The 20,467-nt window shown below is 52.2% G+C and overlaps 1 protein-coding gene and 1 long non-coding RNA gene across 10 annotated transcripts in view; one reads left to right on the forward strand and one right to left on the reverse strand.

Annotated features, from left to right (window-relative positions):
* The window catches only part of CAPZB (capping actin protein of muscle Z-line subunit beta), a 136,743-nt gene that overhangs the window by 5,801 nt on the left and 110,475 nt on the right, over positions 1-20,467 (forward strand). For 2 of the 9 annotated variants that reach the window (XM_081574906.1, XM_081574907.1), the window contains exon 1: positions 13,447-13,755. The exons of 6 other annotated variants lie outside the window; for them this stretch is intronic. The gene's annotated coding sequence lies outside the window, so the exon portion shown is untranslated. Of the gene's footprint in view, positions 1-13,446; positions 13,787-20,467 lie in introns of those variants that run through there. One more of the 9 variants, XM_081574901.1, reaches the window with a different exon arrangement.
* On the reverse strand, positions 1,727-8,772 carry LOC145540366 (uncharacterized). The gene is made up of 2 exons (XR_014078338.1): positions 3,778-8,772; positions 1,727-3,547 (listed from the first exon to the last, which is right to left on the reverse strand). It is a non-coding gene; the product is annotated as an uncharacterized LOC145540366 (long non-coding RNA).

The raw sequence follows: 20,467 nt of genomic DNA on the forward strand, positions 1-20,467 counted from the left end.
CAGAGTGCACGGCTGGTGTGGGGGAGTCTCGGTCTCGGGAGGGAGTTGTGGGGCGCCTGAGTTACTAAGCTAAGGAGTTTGCATTTGATCTGGGACAACATGGAGCCAGTTAGATTTTTGACAGGGCAGGTGGAAATTGGAGGAGGCTGGCAGAGTCGTGGTATTTTAGGAAGAGGCATCTGGTGGTGGTGTGCAGCCGGGAGGGAGGCGTTTACAAACATCAGCCTGCGAGGTTCTCAGGGTCCCGGCCGCCGAGTGGCTGCCGGGATGGAAAAGGAAGGAGTGGGTGAGAAAGATGAAGATAGGAAAGCCATGAGTTGTCGTGATTGATCACGTCTGGGCTGCGGGAAACCTTCTGTCCCAGAGCTGCCCTGTTCAAGCATTCGGACAGGATGCTTTATCACTGACCCAACAGCTATTTCTGGGCAGTTTAAATCCTAGATAGTGGTGTCTGCAAAGCCTTGATATCCTCCTCATGCCTGAACTGGGGTTTCAGTCTGGTTAGCCCAGGGATCCAGCTGCCCAGCCCTCTTTGCCTCTGCGGTGGCACCGAGTCCCGCTCAGCCTGTGCGACCCTCACGTACCCCTCATCACCTAGCCCGTCAGCCCCTGGGGCCCGAGCTCTGGGTACCAGGCGCCTCTGTCACTCATGATTTTTCCATCAGGTCATTCATCCCCTGGATGCTCACCCAATAGTCAGACTTACGAGAAGGTGACTCTTAAGTGGAGGAGGCAGATGAAAACGGGCTGGTCTGAGATTGTGCCCGACTCAGGCGTCGGTGCAGGGGCATCACCTGGTCCCTTCACCCCCCCCAATTTCAAACAGCTCTGAACACCTGTGGGAGGAACCTTCCTCTGCAGCTATTTCTCCCAAGGCCGTAGCAGCCCTGGCGATTACATCCACCTGCCCCGTGGCGATTATTGTGAGGACTGAGTGAGTTTGCACATGGAAAGGGTAGAAGGTGCCCCATACTCTGTCGATAGAGCAGGACTGATTATTTTATTAACATCGATGGTTGAGAGGTGGTGTTTCACTTAACCTCCCAGGCCACCTGGGAGCAAAGTGGTAGTGGCCCCCGGTTCTGCTGAGACCCCAGAGAGGCAGAGGCCCTCGCCGTCGGCGGGCGATGAGAAGGGCTTCCAGCCCCAGGCTGTCTGGCCATGAAGCTCTTACCACACCGCAGATTGCGAGTGCTTGTGTCCACTAGCTCAGGCCCCGACTGTCTCCACCCGCTGCTTAAACCGCTCTGCGAAGCTTCCTCTTCTAGCACGGAGACTCTAGGACCCTTCTGAGTTAGGATCTGCTCGGAAATCACTGTTATTTTAGCATTACCTGGACTTACCATCTCAGAGGTTTCCATAAGATTTGGGCAGAGGACTGACTGAAGTATCTTCAGTGTAAAAAGTGAGGGTCCTGTCAAGATGCTTTTGCACGTGCCCTTTCTGGCAGGGTCTGTGACAAGCAGGGTCCCTCCCCTTGGAGGTACCAGGGGCTCTCTACCCCCTTGTCAGTCTCAGCGAGAGAGACAGAGAAGTTGGGTGTGGCCTGCTCATAGGGCCCGCTGCGGCCCGAGGCGTCGCCCCGTGAGTCTTTGGCCCTGAAGAGGTACGTCTGATTTCGCCTGGACGGGCTTCCCGTGTGCGGTTCTGGGCTCAGGAACTCGGGGGAGGAGCTTTTTACCCGCTGCATGCTGCCGCGGCTAAGTCTGATCTAAGACCCTGTGGCGGAGAAGGCAATGGCACCCCACTCCAGTATTCTTGCCTGGAGAATCCCAGGGACGGCAGAGCCTGGTGGGCTGCCATCTATGGGGTCGCACCGAGTCGGACACGACTGAAGCGACTTAGCAGCAGCAAGACCCTGTGGCCCCTGAAGGAGCTCCTTTTGGGTTTGTCTCGGTCTGCCCCAAGGCTTCGTTTTTTTATCACCCCCTTGCTTCTCCGCTGAGCACTCCCCACGCTGAGCCGGCGCGCGGTTCCTGGGGCTGGATGTGGAGAACGCAGCCGCGGCCGGGCTGGCCCGCTTCAGGTGCTTGGCTCTGTGGGAGTTTCTTTTCTTTTTGCCACATCACAGGACAAAGGCGGAATCTTGGTTTCCTCACCAGGGATGGAACCTGCGTCCCCTGCATTGGAAGGCAGAGTCTTAACCCTGGACCCCCAAGGAAGTCTCGCTCTGAGATTTTCTGACGTGCGTTCCCTCCTCCAGACAGCTCCTGTCTCAAAATTGCTTGCCGCTGTAGGGCGTGTGGAGCCCCGATAGTCCTGGCGTTTTGAGGCCTCTGACTCGGTCTCGAGGAACAGGAAACGGAGGCGCGGTGTTCCTCCCATGCGTTATCAGGGCCCCGTCCTGGACTCTTATCAGTCACAGCACCACCCCCCTTCCGCCCTGGTCTCTTCTGTGGCCCAGTCACTCTTTCTAATTCTCTCAGCCCCAGCCCTGTGAGGTCTGTTTCCTCATCTCGAAGATGAAGCTCAGAAAGGTTTAGTAATTTGCCTGAGGGGCCCGGCTGGTTAGTGCCAGAGCCAGCATTCGGATCCAGCCCATCCGGCTGTGGTCTGGTGAGTTCGGTGGTCCTGCCTGTCACATGCATGGACCCACCAGGGTGTTTATTTTATAGGTGAGGAGCCCGGGGCCACGGGGCTCACCTGCAGGTCCCGCCACGGTGGCTGAAGAAGTCTGAGTTTAGGTTAGAAGTTCAGAGGGTTGGGACTTCCCTGGTGGCCCAGTGGTTAACAGTCTGCGTTGCAATGCGGGGGATTCGGGTTCAAGCCCTGGGTGGGGAACCAAGATCCCACGCGCTATGGAGCTACTGAGCTTGAGCGCCGCAGCTCCAGAGTCTGTGCTGCAGTGGACCAGCCCACGTGGCGTGACTGTTGAACCCGAGTGCTGCTGCTCAGACCTGACATAGCCGAATAAATAAATACGAAAAAAAAAGTTTGGAGGGCTCTTTGGTTCAGGGTGTTGAAGATGAAAACAGCTGGAACCTCCTGAGCCGTGGTCTTTTCAGAAAGATGCCTGCTGAGCCTTCAGGTGGTAGGTGTATCTCGTCTGCCCTCCTTAGGGGGCACCTGGGCATTCTGGGCAGCTCTGTTGTCCGTCGTGGTGTAGGTGTACACATCCTAGTCGCCGTGGGGACCCTGGGCTCTTCCCTGTGAAGCCCGTCCCAGCCTGGGCACCACAGACCGGGCCAGGGGGCCTGGGAACCTGCGGGGAAGACCCTACTGACTGTGGTATGACCTTGAGCAGGGTGAGCTGGTTACCCTCACGATGCCTGGTACCTTCTGTTTCTTGTCCTTGGGAGGGAAGACAAATGCCAGTTCCCCACTCAGCTCAGAGCTGCGTGTTGTCGCCATGGTCCACTGTCCCTGGCACATGGGCCATGTTTTCATGTTGAATGGGTGAATGTCTAGTAGGTCCTAAATGAACATAAGTGCCCTCTGCCTGTTGACTTGAAACGTGTGCGTGCATGCTCAGGCGCGTCTGACTATGCGACCTACGGACTGTAGCCGGCCAGGCTCCTCTGTCCATGGGATTCTCCAGGCAAGAATACTGGAGTGGGTTGCTGGGCCCTCCTCCAGGGGATCTTCCCCACCCAGGAATCAAACCCATATCTCCTGCGTCTCCTGCGTTGCAGGCAGGTTCTTCACTCTCTGAGCCACCTGGGAAGCCCGTTTGAACCACATGCCTGCTCAAGTCACTCGGTTGTGTCAGACTTTGTGATCCTATGAGCTGTAGCCCACCAGGCTCCTCTGCCCATGGGATTCTCCAGGCAAGAATACTGGAGTGGATTGCCATTTCCTCCTCCAGGGGATCTTCCCTACCCAGGGATTGAACCTATGTCTCTTGTATCTCCTGCAGTGGCAGGGAGGTTCTTTACCACCACGCCACCTGGGAACTTGCCATTTTCTAGGTCAGAAATGGCCAAATAAATGCATTTCATGTGGTTCAGCCTATAACAGACCAAACAAGAGGGCAGGGCACCTGCAGAGTGAGGCTTTCCAGCACGTGTCCAGATCTCCTATGGAACCTGAGCCCTTGGCCACACCTGGCTTCTCAGGACAGCAGTGTTGGGCTCCTAGTCGGTCAGTGTCACTTCAGACGGGAATGACGGGGATGGAAGGAGCAGAGCGGGGTTGGGCCTCCTGGTGCTGAAGACTGTCTGGAGGGTCCAGTGGTGGGGGATCGGGGCCATGTGGGAAGGGCCGCCCTAACGCTGCTGGCATTCACTGCAGCTGTGCACGTGGGGGGGCACCGAGCACTTGGCCCAGAGTCACACAACTGACCGTCCTTGGAGTTGGAGGCAGGCTTGATTCCAGAGTCCAGGGCATCAAGGGGCAGGTTCTGGAGCCGGACCGCCGAGGTCCCGGTCCAAATCTGCAGCCTTGGGCAGCTTCCTTCACTCTCTGCCTCAGTTTCTTTGTCTCACAATGAAATGGTGGGACTAAGAGTATCTATTTCTGATGGATTTTATGAGGATTACATGAGTTAATGCATGTAAGGCCAGATGCAGGATGACATTAACTACTATTATTAATAATACTGCATTATTATCAGTGACATGGATTTTTGGCGTGCTGTTAGAGCTGAAAGAGACTTGAAATGTGGAAACTCCCTCTGCTTTGTGTTGGAAGAAGTCTGGACTCTGTGTTTTGTTAGTCTCCCAGAGAAGACGCTCCATCTCCCAGAGCTCCCTGGGAACAGGCCTTGTTAGTGCGGGCCTTACGGAGCATGCACCTGCCTCTCCATGAGCCATGCTGGAAATGGTCCTTTTGTTCCAGGTTGTAGTATAAGTCACTCCTCTGGAAAATGGCTTAATTTTTTTTTTTTCTTTCTCGGCATGAGTGGCCAACTCTGGGGTGCCAGTTACATACAGCACCCAGAGCCTCCAAGGGGAGCAGGGCAGGATGCTAATCAGTGGGCCTCGTCCCCCCCCCCCAACACCCCCCTGGATGTTCTGATCCATTTTCTTCTTTTCTGAAGGTGGCAGATTTTTGCAGGGGCTCTCAGTTGCCATTAAGCAGTGTTGCATTTGTGAACTTCTGCCAGACTTCACTGCCTCAGGGATTTCATGTTTGATTTTTAAGGACGTGTGTTTGATTTTAAGGTGTGTGGAGTGTTGGGGTTTAGGGAGTATAAGAAGGAGGCAAGATAAAAGAAAATGGAGGGGAGATGATTGTTGGAAGGCAGCCTGGTGTAGTATAGTGGAAGGGAGACCCCTGGATCTGGCTTCTCAGGGACGATGTGAGCTCATTACCTCCTTACCTCTGAGCCTCAACTTTTCCTCCTCAGTGAAATGGGCATAATCTCTTCTCAGAGGAATAAGCAAGAATAATACATGTCAGTGCTGTAGCTCAAGCCTCATATGATGACGCCTTGTTATCTGTAGGAATCTCATCTTCTGTCTTGCAAATTGGTACCATTCCACTGGGAAGAGAATTGGATGACTCTAGAAACCCCTGTGCTAAGGAATACCCTAAATCTAAGACGCTGGTGTCCCGATGACCCTGAGGCGAGTCCTGACCTCCGGCATCCCCAGTGCTGGCTCTCCGGCCGGGCAGTCCTCTGTACGTTGGCATAGAGGGTGTGTCAGGCGCAGGGACCTGCATGAGGTCAGCCTCTCTGTGCTGAGCATCGTAGGCACCGTCTTCTGTCATGTTTCCCCGGGCCCTAGTCCTGCCCCTGGTGTGCAGTTGTGAAGATGGAGGCCTCAGCGGTTAGGATGAACTTTGTACAGGATCACACAGCTAGTCAGGGGCAGGGATGGCCTTTAAATTCCATCCTTCTGATGACAGAATCCTGCCCATAGTACCCACTGGAGGCTGGCCTAAGGGTGCCTTTTCACGTACGGGTACTCGCCTCTGAAGACCTATCAAGGGTTCTTAGCAGTTTTTAAGCCTTCTGCAGCTCGAAGCAGACTGTTAGCCAGCTGCCGCTAGTTTGGCCCGTCCGCGCCATCGGTCTCGGATGAGGTCTTCAGTGAGCGTGCATTAGCTGCAGTCCTTGGTTTGCAGGGAGGCTCACGTCTTGCTGGGAACTTCTGACCCACGGCAGGTGTGGCCTCCCTTTTGAGGCCCCGGGCACCGTCTCCTCGTCCCTGTGCACATCCAGGTGGACTCTGAAATAACGCAGCTGTCAGTGAGCAAGCTAGCATGGGGACTCAGAGCCAGCGCACCCTGCGCCCTGGCTGTGTCACCCTGCAGCTGGGGCCGGAAATGAGTAACATGCTGTAGTGACAGCAACACTCCTAGATAACCCACGGATGGCTGGGTGTGCCAGCCGCAAGAGGTAAAGCCGTACGTGGGTACTGAGCGAGGCTCCTGTCCTCAGGGAGCTTTGAGTGCCGGGCTGTGCTGTCAGCACCCGTGCATCCACAGAATGGGCAGGGTCTCCGTGACTGCCAGTCATCTCGTCGGGCACTAGATGAAATTCCTGGGAAATAGGTCCAATCTTCCCAGTTCCTTATCCTCCGTGATTTCTTCGTTCCTTCCTTTAAATAACCTCCTCCAAATGCGTTTATGTCACGGCAGCCAGAGTTCCCTTGTCCTCTGCTGCTGCTGCTGCTGAGTCGCGTCAGTCGTGTCCGACTGTGCGAGCCCATAGACGGCAGCCCACCAGGCTCCCCCGTCCCTGGGATTCTCCAGGCAAGAACACTGGAGTGGGCTGCCATTTCCTTCTCCAATGCCTCCCGTAAAACTGGCTTTATAAGACTTTTGTGTTGATAGACTATTGGTTTCTTTCCCACCCACCACCTTTTTTTTTTTTTTAAGAATGAGATTGAGCTTTTATTTTTTTAATCGAAGTACAGTTGTCAGACACCATATATTAGTTTCAAGTATACAACGTGATGATCCAGTATTCGCCTGTGCTGGACTATGGTTTTTGAACTTGCTGAACCCCAGACGGAGCGCACACGGCAGCTCCTTGGGGATTTACTGTGGGTCCTGCTTTTGATTCCGCGGAACCTGCTTGGTGCACACTGGTTGTTGAGGAAGCATTTCTTGAAATAACAGACAAGAACTGCTTGCTGTGGTCTCCAAGGAAGGGCCCGCCCATCGTGTGACTAATTACCAGAACGTGGACATAGAAATAGCCTTGGACCTTTGTGTGATGAGTTCAGAGCACTCTGTGAGGCTTGACTCCTACTCTCACATCCTGTGAAGCGTTGGATTAACTGCTGAAACTCTGTAAGTTGAATTCCATCACATGGCAGAATCTCTAAGGGAAGGAAAAAAGACAAAACATGATTTCTAAGCCTCAGGTGATGGACTGTGTTTTGAAACAAGTACAGCCAGATTCCAGATCAGCTGAAGCATTGAGCAGGCCTTCAGAGTGAATAAGGAAAGGATGGCAGGAACAGCTGTCACTTACACACTTTACTTAGCACTTGACATGCGTTAACCTGTTAGTTCCCTGAATTTTCCTTAAGCACAAGGTCCTGTGAGTTTGGGACTTTAGGTAAGTTACACATTGTGTAAATTCAGAGATCTACAGATAGCTAACCAGTGGCCGAGTCCGGACGTGCCCCTAGCTGCTCTGCCCTTAAAGCCTCTTCCCTTCATCTCTGCCGTGTCATGGAATTTCATCACTCGCACAGCGCTGGTGGCTTATCTGGATCCCACCGTGAGTCTCCAGGCACTGGGACTAGGGTCCTCCATCTGAACGCTCTAGAATCCGGACTCCACGCTCTGGAGCAGGCCATTGTCTTTTCTGCCACATAAATGCAGGCCCATTTGAAAACTCACCTTTGAACATGCTTGTCCAGTGATGCATGGAAAGACCATACTTTTCAACATGACCTTGTCGAGTTCCTGTTGTTTAGTCACTAAATTGTGTCTGACTCTTTGCGACCCCACAGACTGTAGCCTGCCAGGCTCCTCTGTCCATGGGATTCTCCGGACAAAAATACTGGAGTGGGTTGCCATGCCCTCCTCCAGGGGATCTTCCTGATGCAGGGATGGAATCCCTGTGTTGCAGGCGGACTCTTGACCACTGAGCCATCTGGGGAGCCCCAGGAGGTCAGTACCCTGAGTTGAAGAAGAGATCTGGGGGCAGATCCAGGTTCAAACCCAGGGCCTTTGAGAGCTCCTGTTGTGTTGCAACGCACGTAGGAGCCGTGAATTGCAGTGACAGTGCTGGAGAAAGGAGGTGTGGACCGAAAGGCAGAGAGCAGATTGAAAGTCAGCGGTGTGTCTGCCCAGTGGGATGTGCTGTTTATCTGCACAGACACACACGTGTGCGTGTTGTGTGTGTTCGTCTCCCCTCCTTTGGAGTCACTTAAGCTAACCCCTCAGGAGTGGGACTGGGGGGCTAAAGAGGACCCACGTTTTCCTCTGCACCCGGTCTTCCCGGCGCCTTGCTCTGGGAGCTGCCGTAGCCTCTGCCTCCCTGGCTGTCCCGCGGGGCCCTCTAATCTGGCCTCGGATCGGCGGCGTTGGCTTCAGTCGCCCTGTTCCGACCAGTTGGGAGTGCTCCTTGCTGTCGTGCAGAGTCGCCCGGTCTAGTGCTCACCTTCTGGGTGGTCTCACCACCTCTCTCCCCGTACACAGCTGTTCAGTTTTCTTTGAATTGCCTCATCTGTTCAACTTGAATTATTTAAGGGGAGGGATTTCCCTCGTGGTCCAGTGGCTAAGCCTCCGCGCTCCCAATGCAGGGTGCCAGAGTTTGATCCCTGGTCAGGGAACTGGATCCCACACGCCCCAACTAAAGATCCCAGGTGCCACAGCTGAGACTGGGTACAGCCAAATAAAAGAATATTTTTAAAGAAAGAAAAAAAGGAATTATTTAAGGGGAAACTTTGTCTTTACCACAAGTGGAAGACTAATAATTGCCCTGAGTAGAAAGTCCACGTTGAAACTAACCTGAGTAACTACTGATGTGGGAGGTGCAGCATCTGTGGACCAGCTGGTGTTGGTGATCGCCCGTGTCTGGCTCCCTCCTGTCTCCGGGCCTCAGAAGACCCCGGGGGAGGGAAGATGCTGGCCGGAAGGGGTGTGTGCAGGCGCCCTGAAGGAGGTGTCCGGCTGGAGGCAGGCAGGGCAGGGGCCCCAGGGGAGAGGCCCGGGAAGAGAGACGGAGGCAGGGCACCTGGTAGGGAAGGCCTGCGCGCGAGGGAGGCGCCGGGGGCACTGCTGCCCTTGTTTCCACAGCCTGTCTGTAGCCTGGCCGGATGGCAGCCCAGCAGTCGGCTTGCTTTCCTTGGGTGTCATTTGCTGCCAGGTCACTTCCGTCCCCCCAGTCCCCCAACCCAGCCTTCTGGGTGCTGCGTGCTGTGCCAGGCCCCGGGGCGCTGGGCTGAGAAACAGGAGGGCCTAGTGGAGGAGAGGCATGGCATCTGGATGGCCGTGGGCACCAGCGGCAGGGGCCCGGGGTAGCGTCCCCTCCGTCAGGCCTCCCTTTGGAGTCTGACATCATTATGAAAGTTTTTGTAGTGTTTTCCCTTTTGTTATGAAAGGGATTCATTTGGGGCCTTCCTTGGGGGCCCCGTGCTGAGGACTTGGTACTTTCATTGTTGTGGCCCCCTCAGTTCGATCCCTGGTTGGGGACCTAAGGTCCCACAAGCCGGATGGAATGCCCAAATAAAGAAATAATGTGCTTATTACAGAAAAGCTGGAAAATGTAGAAAAGGAGGGAGAAAATTGCCCATAATCTTACCCTGGCAACAGCTGCTGTTCACCTTTTGCTAAGTCATTTCAGCAGCTTTGTCTCTGTACGGTTTGAAGGTTTTTGCTGTGATTGAGTTCATAGTGGTCTGTGTTGTTGCTACAGTGTTTATTTGTTTGATTTCTGACTGTATCGGGTCTTAGCTGTGGCCTGTGGAGTCTTTGTTGTGACAGGGGGCTTGTCTCTGCTGGGCCTCCCACGGACTCCAGAGCGCGAGGGCTCAGCAGTTGTACACAAGCTTAGTTGTCCCACAGCATGTGGGATCTTAGTTCCCTGACCAGGGGTCGTCCCCTGTATTGGCTGCTGCTGCTGCTAAGTCGCTTCAGTCGTGTCCGACTCTGTGCGACCCCCTAGACGGCAGCCCACCAGGCTCCGCCATCCCTGGGATCCTGCAGGCAAGAATACTGGAGTGGGTTGCCATTTCCTTCTCCAGTGCATGAACAGGAAAAGTGAAGTGAAGTCGCTCAGTCATGTCTGACTCTTAGCGACCCCATGGACTACAGCCTACCAGGCTCCTCCGTCCATGGGATTTTCCAGGCAAGAGTACTGGAGTGGGGTGCCATTGCCTTCTCCCCTGTATTGGCAGGCAGATTCTTAACCACTGGACCATCACGGAAGTCCCCCTGTGTTAATTTTATAGTCTCCTTTTTTCCTTATAAGATTTTCTTGTTATGAACCCTTCAAGAACATTTTAAATGACTAATATTTCGACTGGTTGATATGGTCATTTGGTTAACCATTACGCTAGAGTCGGACTTCCCTAGTGGCTCAGCTGGTAAAGAATCCGCCTGCAGTGCGGGAGGCCTGGGTTCGATCCCTAGGTTGGGAAGATCCCCTGGAGAAGGGAAAGGCTACCCACTCCAGCGTTCTGTCCTGGAGAGTTCCCTGGACTGTATAGTCCATGGGGTCTCAGAGAGTCAGACACGGCTGAGCGACGTTCACTCTGAGAGTCGGACACGTAGGGTCTCACTGAGGGTCTTTGTCCCACGCTTTCTGTCGCTTTTCCTCCCCTGCTGTGACTTCGCTCCCGTAGCTTGTGTCTGAAAGTGTGCGCCTGCTCTCCTTGCCCGAGTGTATGCAGCCTGTTCTTGTTGCTCTGGGTTTTCATTCTGTCAAGTCACCACCAACACTGACTTAGCAAATCCTGAACCGTTGCTCCCAGGGGAGCATGGTAAGGTTCCTGGAATGCTCTGGTGACGTTTTTGTCGCCTGGTTATTACATAACCGGGGAACACAGATAGCGCATAGTATCACTTATATGTGGACTCTTAAAAAAAAATCAGACTCCTAGAGACAGAGTAGAAAGTTGACTGACGTGGGTCAGGAGTTGGGGAGAGTAGGGAGAAGTTGGTAAAAAGGAGGTGAGTTTTCAGCTCTGAGACGAGTTTCAGCTCTAAGATGAGGAGCTAATGTGAAACATTAAAAAAAAATGTTTTTTTCCCTGTTTTATGTGTGTTTCTGCCTAAGGACACCATACTTCACATATATTGTTGACTCATTCTCGTTGAAGCCAGGGCTGACAGTTTGTCCATCACGTGTTGTCTCTGTATGGGTATCTCAGCCCTTCGATGCTTGAGACGCTGGACAGCACTGCGCTGGGGCCGTTTTTAAACAGCAGAGTCAACAACGAGGTGGGAAGTGTGGCGCTGAAAGGTTGTGAGAAGCGCTCTGTTGACAGCAGAGCTGCAGCTAGAAGGGCAGAGGCCGCCTCGTTCACACGTGGCTGGGTCGGGCGCATTGGGCGGACGCATTCTTCTCCACTCTGCGTGTGTCTGGATGACGGCGCCAGTGGCCCCAAGTATTGATTTGGGGGTTACCCATACATTTTAGCGAGTGGGTGAATTTGCAGAATGGCACTTGCAGTTAAAGACAATTGACGATTCCTGCCAGCTGCCCAGCAAGCCTGGGTTGTGGCCTGTGTTGCGCCTGCCTGGGGAGGGAGATGTAGTTACAGTGAGGATGCTTTAAAAATAAGACTTTAGTAGAGTTCTTCCACGTTTCGATTTTTTTTTTTTTTGGTAGATGGGTGGTGTGGAGGGAAGGATAATCCCTATGAGTATTTGATACCTATTTTTCTGCTAAATCAGTGAGTCTCAAAGTCTGATAAGATCTGATAAGACTTTGCAAGTCACTTTGTTCCCTGTCTTAGAAAGATGTGCCCTTGGCTCTTAGAGGAGGCCGGACTATGGCGTGATGATAAGGCCCTTTGTGTCCCTGGAGATTGTTTTATTTATCGATTTGCCTCTGTTGGGTCTTAGTTGCATTTGGGATCTTAGTTCCTGAACCAGGGACTGAACCTACATCCCCTGCATTGGAAGGTGGATTCTTAACCACTCGATCAGCAGGGAAGCCCCTCCCTGGCGATCTTAGATGAGACTCCCGATCTGGGTCCACGGGGACAGGGCAGATGGAGCTCTGGGGAGGGTGGATTCTTAACCACTAGATCAGCAGGGAAATCCCTCCCTGGCTGTCGTAGATGAGACTCCTCCCGATCTGGACCCACGGGGACGGGGCGGATGGAGCCCAGGGGAGCGCCGCCACCCTGCAGCGTTTCTGGCTGCACTTCCGAGCATCTGATGCTGACTTGGAGACGTGTGAACCCGAACTGTCCTTTAAACCAAAGCAGCCCTGGTGATTAGGGCTCATGTAGCCGAAGAGAAAAGAGAGTCATTGAGGCAAGGAAAGGGCTCAAACACTGACAGCTGGCTCTGGTGTAGGGAACAGAGGGAGGTCACCTTGACAATAGTCTTTGAGTGGTGTCCATAGGATGCAGGACCTTGACTCCCTCGACTGTGCTGACACTTGATGTTTGGACCTTAGCGTGTTTGGGGTGTAGCGTAGGCTCGGTCAGCTCGACAGGAGTCGGGGGATTGAACAGCGGGGGAGCGAGGCACTTTGATGTCCTCCGCTGCAGGGCCCTGGGTCCCTGTGCAGGAGCTGAGTCACCTGTGGGGACCACGGCGAGACTCCACACCTCTGCTGTTCCTCTGGCTTCCTCCATTCTCCCTTCTTTCTGTCTCATCCTTTCCTTTTATTCTTGCTTGCTGTAAGATTTAAGCAAGCCCCCGGAGTGAGCCCAGGATGGCGGAGGACATGTTCCGCTACTTGACTGTCTACCAGCTCAGTTTATTGTCTCTGGAATGTTTTTCTTTAAATTGTCTTGAGCCTAACACCTCAGTCAACTTGAAGCAGAAACATCTATAAAATCACACTTTTGATGTGCTTAGTTATATTTTTTCCATGCATATTAAAAATAGGTAAACCACTAAATTGCATTGGTTTGTATCGCATCTGACACACTTTTCTCAAACCCCGGTGACCTGCATACCATGCTCTGGAAAATGCCAGAGTGGCAGAAAGAGCACTTGCTCCAGGAGTCTGGAACCCTGACTGCATCTTGGCCCCTGACCCACTGTGTGATGATGACCTGTTCCCTCCTGCCTCCTGGCCTCATTTGCTTCACGTTGGCCTGAAGAGCACCGGGTCCCTTCGGGCTCAGGAGTTGAAAGGATGCAGGGCAGTGGTACCGCCATGGTTTCCTAGCCCCTCTGACAGCAGCTCAGGACTTTGACCTGGACATGTAATTGATTTGTTCAAAGAAATAGAGACCTTTAAAACACAGGAGTTCGAGAGCAGTTTATCTTCAAATGTGCTTCCTATTTCTATTTGGGTTTCGGTGCTCACTGCTCGTTAGCAGTGAGGAAGGAAGCAGCTTGATTGAGGGCACAGAGGGAGGGTTCGGAGCCCGGCGGCACTGTGACTCTCCGTCCTTCTGGCTCCTCCTCCCTGATGCAGGAACCTAGGGCCCTCCTGGTAGGGTGCTCTCGCTGCAAAGGAGGCCAGATGCATCGAGCTGTGTGGTGTCTGATGTGGGTTCCCTGCCCGCCCTCAGCCTGCGTGGTGTAGACCTTAGTGTCGCCTCTGTCCTGGGAGCAGAGTTGTTCTTGGACAGCCATGTAAAGCTTGGCTTCTGGATCCGGACTGCTTGGGTTTCGGTTCTCGCTGCTCCACTTTCAGCTGCACCGCTCGGGGCTTCGTGTGACTCTCTGGGACAAGTTCCTCATCACGGGGTCTGTTGGAGATACTTAAATAAGCAGGTAAAGTACCCTCCTTGGTACCTAGCAGGCAGTGAGGGCTGCATTCATGCTGTTGATTATCCTAATGAGGTGATGCTGTCCAAATTAGGAGTAGCACCTGGGATACAGGAAGTGCCCGGTAAATGGCAGCTGTGGTTTTTCTAACCTGTGGCAGGAGGCCTGGTTCCCCGAGAGCGACGAGAGGGCTAGTTTTCCACACGCAACTCCTGTTGGATCAGAGACCTTTCCTCCTCCCCACCCGCACCTGCTTGAAGCCTTTCATGTCTGTAACCCTCCAGCAGGAACCCGGGGTCGGACCACACTGGCCCAGCTGAGCCTGTGTACAAAGCCCTCCTCTGCATTTGGCTGGAAAAGAATTGTAACTCAGTTTTGGAAAAGGCAATACACTCATAACTTCCAGAAATAAAAATACGTAGCTAAAACATTGTGTAATGAAAAATCTCCCTCCTGTTCTTCTTCTCCAGCTTGCCCTTCCCTTCCTAAATCCTTGAGCCCTGGGTAACCACTGCTAACATTTCTAGGGTCTCTTCAAGGCATTATTTGCTGCTGCTGCTAAGTCGCTTCAGTCGTGTCCGACTCGGTGCGACCCCATAGACGGCAGCCCACCAGGCTCCGCTGTCCCTGGGATTCTCCAGGCAAGAACACTGGAGTGGGTTGCCATTACCTTCTCCAGTGCATGAAAAGGGAAAAGGGAAAGTGAAGTCGCTCAGTCGTGTCCGGCTCTTAGCGACCCCATGGACTGCAGCCTACCAGGCTCCTCCGTCCATGGGATTTTCCAGGCAAGAGTACTGGAGTGGGGTGCCATTGCCTTCTCCGAAGGCATTATTTACATACAGTAAAACTCACCCATTTTAAGTGTCCAGTTTAATGAGTTTTGTTAATAATCCCATAACCACTCCCACAGTCAAGTTACAGAATAGTTCCCCCACCCAAAAGGCTCTCTCAAAAAGGGCTGCTTTGTACGCCCTCCCCCCTTCCTTGGGCAACTACTGAGCTGCTTTGTCACCGTGGTTCTGCCTTTTCTGTAATTTCATAGAAATGGAATCATAGTACATAGTCTTGTGCTTGACCGATTTCACTTAGCATGGTTTTTCTTTTTGAGATTCTTGTTGCATATATTGCTGTTTTGTTCCTTTTTAGAGCTGTTTGGGACTCCGTAGTATCCCAAAGTGAAAGTGAAGTCACTCACTCGTGTCCGAGTCTTTGTGACCCAGTGGACTGTAACCTACCAGGCTCCTCTCTGTCCGTGGGATTTTCCAGACAAGAATACTGGAGTGGGTTGCCATTTCCTTCTCCAGGGCATCTTCCCGACTCAGGGATCGAACCAGGGTCTCCTGCACTGCAGGCGGACGCTTTACCGTCCGAGCCACCAGGGGAACCAGTCGTATCCCATGGTCTGGGTAAGTTAGCTTGCCCATTCACCAGTTGATGGACATTTGGGGTTGTTTCCGGGTTTTGGATGTTATGAATAGTTCTCTTATAAATCTTCAGTGGTGAGTTTTTGTGTAGAGATTTTTTTTTTCCTGTCCTCATATTTTTCAACATAACAGACAAATATGAATAAATTCTGTTCCTCCCCCACTTTTCAGATAAAGGGTGAACTATTATAAAGATACTTCTGGCACCCTGTGTTTCTTGAATGGGCCTAAACACCATATGAGAAGGTTCCTGTCCAGTCTCTGATTTGGGCCTGTGTCCTAGTGTCCTCCGAACTAAGTGTGCAGAGCTGTCTTCCTGCCTCCTGGGTGGGGTGGCAGCCTGGCCTGCTGGGAGCTCGGCGGGCATGGCTGCAGAGAGGGTGACTGTGAGGTTCTGCTGGGCCTTGACGGGGTCACATGAATGCTCTGGCATCAGAATTGTGAAGGAAATTAGCTTGTGCACCAATCACATCCTGTTGCAAAACCACAGATGGTTAGCAGAGGTAATGCCCGCCCTGTTTTGCTGTGTAAGTGAGGCTAGATGGGTGGCTTGCTGACCTATTTTGAAGAAAGTTCAGTTTGCTAATGTGGAGGACAGTGGTGCAAATTATGTATTTGCTCAGGACTCCTTTTACTGAAGACATAGTTTCACCTGTCCCTGGTCCTCACTCCTTTCTGGGCTTCAGTATTCCTCCTTCCCCCAAGGATATACTGTTGTGAATTTTCTGAGGGAAATCAGGCTCCATGGAATGTGCAGATTTGCATAGAAGAAAGAAGGCTGTTGAGGTCTTTTACCTTCTCATCTTCCGTAGTGTTGTTAGCAGACAATAGGATTTAAGAAACTGAAGCCACTGTTTAAGTAAAGGTCAGTCAGTTCAGTTGCTTAGTCGTGTCTGACTCTTTGCAACCCCCAGAATCGCAGCACGCCAGGCCTCCCTGTCCATCACCAACTCCCGGAGTTTACCCAAACCCATGTCCATCGAGTCAGTGATGCCATCTAGCCATCTCATCCTCTGTCGTCCCTTCTCCTCCTGCCCCCAATCCTTCCCAGCATCAGGGTCTTTTCCAACGAGTCAGCTCTTCGCATGAGGTGGCCAAAGTATTGGAGTTTCAGCTTCAGCATCAGTCCTTCCAATGAATATTCAGGACTGATTTCCTTTAGGATGGACTAGTTGGATCTCGTTGCAGTTCAAGGGACTCTCAAGAGTCTTCTCCAACACCACAGTTCAAAAGCATCAATTCTTCGGCGCTCAGCTTTCTTCACCATCCAACTCTCACATCCATACATGACTACTGGAAAAACCATAGCCTTGACTAGACAGACCTTTGTTGGCAAAGTAATGTCTCTGCTTTTCAGTATACCGTCTAGGTTTGTCATAGGTTTTCTTCCAAGGAGCAAGCATCTTTTAACTTCATGGCTGCAGTCACCATCTGCAGTGATTTTGGAGCCCCTAAAAATAGAGTCAGTCACTGTTTCCACTGTTTCCCCATCTAATTGCCATGAAGTGATGGGATCAGATGCCATGATCTTAGTTTTCTGGATGTTGAGTTTTAAACCAACTTTTTCACTGTCCTCTTTCACTTTCATCAAGAGGCTCTTTAGTTCTTCTTCACTTTCTGCCGTAAGGGTGGTGTCATCTGCATATCTGAGGTTATTGATATTTCTCCTGGCAATCTTGATTCCCGCTTGTGTTTCTTCCAGCCCAGCGTTTCTCATGATGTACTCTGCATATAAGTTAAATAAGCAGGGTGACAATATACAGCCTTAATGTGCTCTTTTCCTAATTTTGAACCAGTCCGTTGTTCCATGTCTGGTTCCAGATGTTGGTTCTTGACCTGCATACAGATTTTGCAGGAGGTAGGTAAGGTGTTCTGGTATTCCCAACTCTTTAGGAATTTTCCACAATTTGTTGTGATCCACACAACGGCTTGAACGTAGTCAGTGAAGCAGAAGTAGATGTTTTTCTGGAATTCTCGTTATTTATACAGTACTCACTATTTATAAGGCCCGTGGTAGGTGCTGTGTTAGATAATCAGAAGTTACCTAAGTTACTTACCCTCCTTGGACCTCCGTGTCCCCATCAGTAATGAGAATATTGGACCAGATGGGCTTTTTAAAGTCCTTTCGTGTATAGTCAGGTTTATTATTTTGTATTCAATAGCAATAACACTTGTTTTTTGAATGTCCGTGCTTGTCAGCAGTTGTACCCAGGACAGTAAGTAAATGTGTTATCTCATTTAAGTGGAATAATGTAATCATCTGGTCCCAGGGGAGTAGGTGTTTTCCTAGTTTCACAGATGAGCGCACGGAGGCTCTGCAGGGTTCCGGGGTTCACCTGTAGTCATGTGTGTTGGCAGTTCACTGTGGGATTCAGAATTCCCACTTGGGTCTGCCTCATTCTCAACTCGTTTTCACTTAAATCTATATGCAATGGCTGTTTTAAAAATAGATTGCTTCCTTAAACATTTACAACTCTTAAGTAAAAATTCAATCAGGTTTTGTTTTGTTTTTTAAACAGTCGTGCCAATGTTGGGAGTTTAGGAGCAAGGTGAGCGGGTGGCCTGGGCAGAGGCCAGCTCACGTGGCAAGTGCCCGTGCCCCTCGCGCGTCTCTGTGGAAGGCCTGCGTTGAACCCCCTCTGTTGGAACGCCCTCTGGACGCCCAGGACACCGGGGAGTGGCGGTGGCCTGCGGGGAGAGGGGAAGGGCCGACCCTGGTCCTGAAGCATCGCCCGGTTCCCCGGAGCCCCTGAGCGGGAGAGGCCCGAGGACAGGCTCACAGACTCGGAGCCGGAGGTCCACTTGGTCTGCCACCTGCTTACTGGCTGGACAGTGCCTCGTGCACATCATGCCCCGTCTCTGAGCCTGGACGGCTTCCCTCCCGCCTCCGCCAGCTGTACTGCCCGCGACTCTCCCGTGAGCCAAAGGGCAAGAGAGCCTGTGCCTTCGTGAAGCTTCATTCTTTCATTTTTGGTTGCACCAGGTCTCCATGGCTGCGTGCTGGCTTTCTCTGGATGTGGTGCGCAGGCTGCTCTGGGCGTGGAGCTCGGCCTCTAGGCATTCGGGCTTCAGGAGCCGTGGCTCCCAGGCTCCTGAGCACAGACTCCCGTCGTTGTGGCCCCCGGGCTCAGTTGCTCTGCGGCGGGTGGGATCTTCCCAAACCAGGGATTGCGCCCATGTCCCCTGCACTGGCAGGCGGATTCCTACCCACCGTGCCCCCAGGGAGGTCCCGTGAAGTTTCATCCCGATTGCTCCTTTTCCCGTCCTCAGTACAGGGCCGTGGATCTCGGGGACCTGCCGCCTGGGGTGGTTTTGACGAGTTAAGGAGACACCTGGTTAGCCCGGCTCTGGTGCCCCTCCGCAGAGCTGCCCGGGTTGGTCCCCTGAGGCCGGGGCCCTGTGGCAGTAAGTGCGTCTTTGGTCAGAGTCCTGGGCTGCCGCCCTGCCCTGGCGGCTGCTCCGAAGGGGCTGGGTGCTGCAGCTCAGCAGAGGGCACACGGGCGGAGGGCGCTCCGAGTACAGTGCTCCGTCCTGGTAATCTCTGGTACAAGATGTTTCTTTTTCCGAACCCCCCTTTTCCCCTCTTTTTGAATCAAGAAATCCTGCCACGTGGAAACGGTGAAGTAGGGGCTGGCAGGCTGAGCGAGGAGTGATAAGAGGTCAGTCAAAACATTTCCCATTCTCTCTCATTTCCTTAGTGTTTTACTGACTGCAAAAGAAGGCAGTGGCACCCCACTGCAGTACTCTTGCCTGGAAAATCCCATGGACGGAGGAGCCTGCTAGGCTGCAGTCCATGGGGTCGCAAAGAGTCGGACACGACTGAGCGACTTCACTTTTTACTGACTGCAAAAGTAACCCCTTATCTATTTGAACAACATAGAAATGTGTAGCTTGGAGAGTGAAAGCACCCTTACTCCCCCCCACCACAGACTCAAGCTTAGAGTTTGATAGACACACTTGTCTGGATATTTTCTGCACAGGCGCTTCTACTTAAACAAACGGCCCCACCTCTGTAGACGGGCCTTCCGCCTTCCTCCCTCACAGGGAGCCTTCCTGCCCTTCAGATCCTGTCTTCTGGGCACAAGGAATCCGGGTGCTTCGCAGAATCAATCAGCCTTGTCCTGAGGCCAGAAAAGGGAAGCGAACGTCCTCTCAGCCGCTGGCCTGGAGAAGGGCCGGTGGAAGGGCAGGCAGAAACCAGAGGGCAAGTCCAGGAGGGGCCGGACTCCCCCCCCGCCCCTGCAGAGAATCGCTCCAGTGTTTGACTTGACGTTCTGGCTTTCCTGACCCGGTGAAGGCTCTCTGCCAGTTGTTTGAATTTATGGCATAGAAGTGCCGTCATGGTAGCGGGTGCAGAACCTGGCTGCAGTGTTCAGAATCGGGCCTAAATGTGGTGAGACTTGCTTCAGCTGTTTTTTCTGTTAGCTGTTTCACATCCTTTTAGAAGGGTTTCTTTACTTTTATTTTGGATTATAAAATTCTAAAGATGGATTTTAGACCCATCAACCCATTTACTCATGTGTTTGGAAATGTTTCCTCAAAGAGTGGGTGGTGGTATAGAATAAAGATAAACGTTGCAAATGTCTGAATTTATTAAAACTTATTTGAATTATATAACTATTAGGTTGAACCATATGAAATTGCCATTTTTGTAGGCCAGAGATGGGTGATCATTGGCAGTTTCATATGGTTCAACATAAGCTTCAGTGGGGGAAGTTTGGATCCTAGAAGAAAAATTGCTTTTAACAACTTTTTTTTTTTTAATTTTCTGTGAGTCCTTTTTGTGTATACCTGTGGTTTTTGATTAGTTACAGGCTCCATATAATTTTTTTATTTTCTTTTTTAAAAATCAGTATGACCAAACAATGAGATACTACTGTATAGCTGTTCAGTTCAGTTCAGTTGCTCAGTTGTGTCCCACTCTTTGCGACCCCGTGGACTGCAGCACGCCAGGCTTCTCTGTCCATCTCCAACTCCCGGAGCTTACTCAAATTCATGCCGATTGAGTCAGTGATCCCATGTCCAAGGGCAAAGGAGAAGCCCCAGCAAGATGGTAGGAGGGGCAAAATCTCGATTAGAATCACCCCATACCCGCCAGAGACGCTCAGAGGGCTCAAACATACCTTGTGCGCACTAGGACCCAGAGACCCCACAGAGACTGAGCCAGAACTGTGTTTGGGTGTCTCCTGAGGAGGTCCGGGTCAGCAGTGGCCTGCCGCAGGGGCAGGGGCTCTGGGTGCAGCAGACCTGGGTATGGCATAAGCCCTCTTAGAGGAGGTCACCATTAACCCCAC

The sequence above is a fragment of the Giraffa tippelskirchi genome, chromosome 3, assembly GCF_054371585.1.
Source record: "Giraffa tippelskirchi isolate mGirTip1 chromosome 3, T2T-mGirTip1v1.2.pri, whole genome shotgun sequence".
NCBI classification, from domain to species: Eukaryota; Metazoa; Chordata; class Mammalia; order Artiodactyla; family Giraffidae; genus Giraffa; species Giraffa tippelskirchi.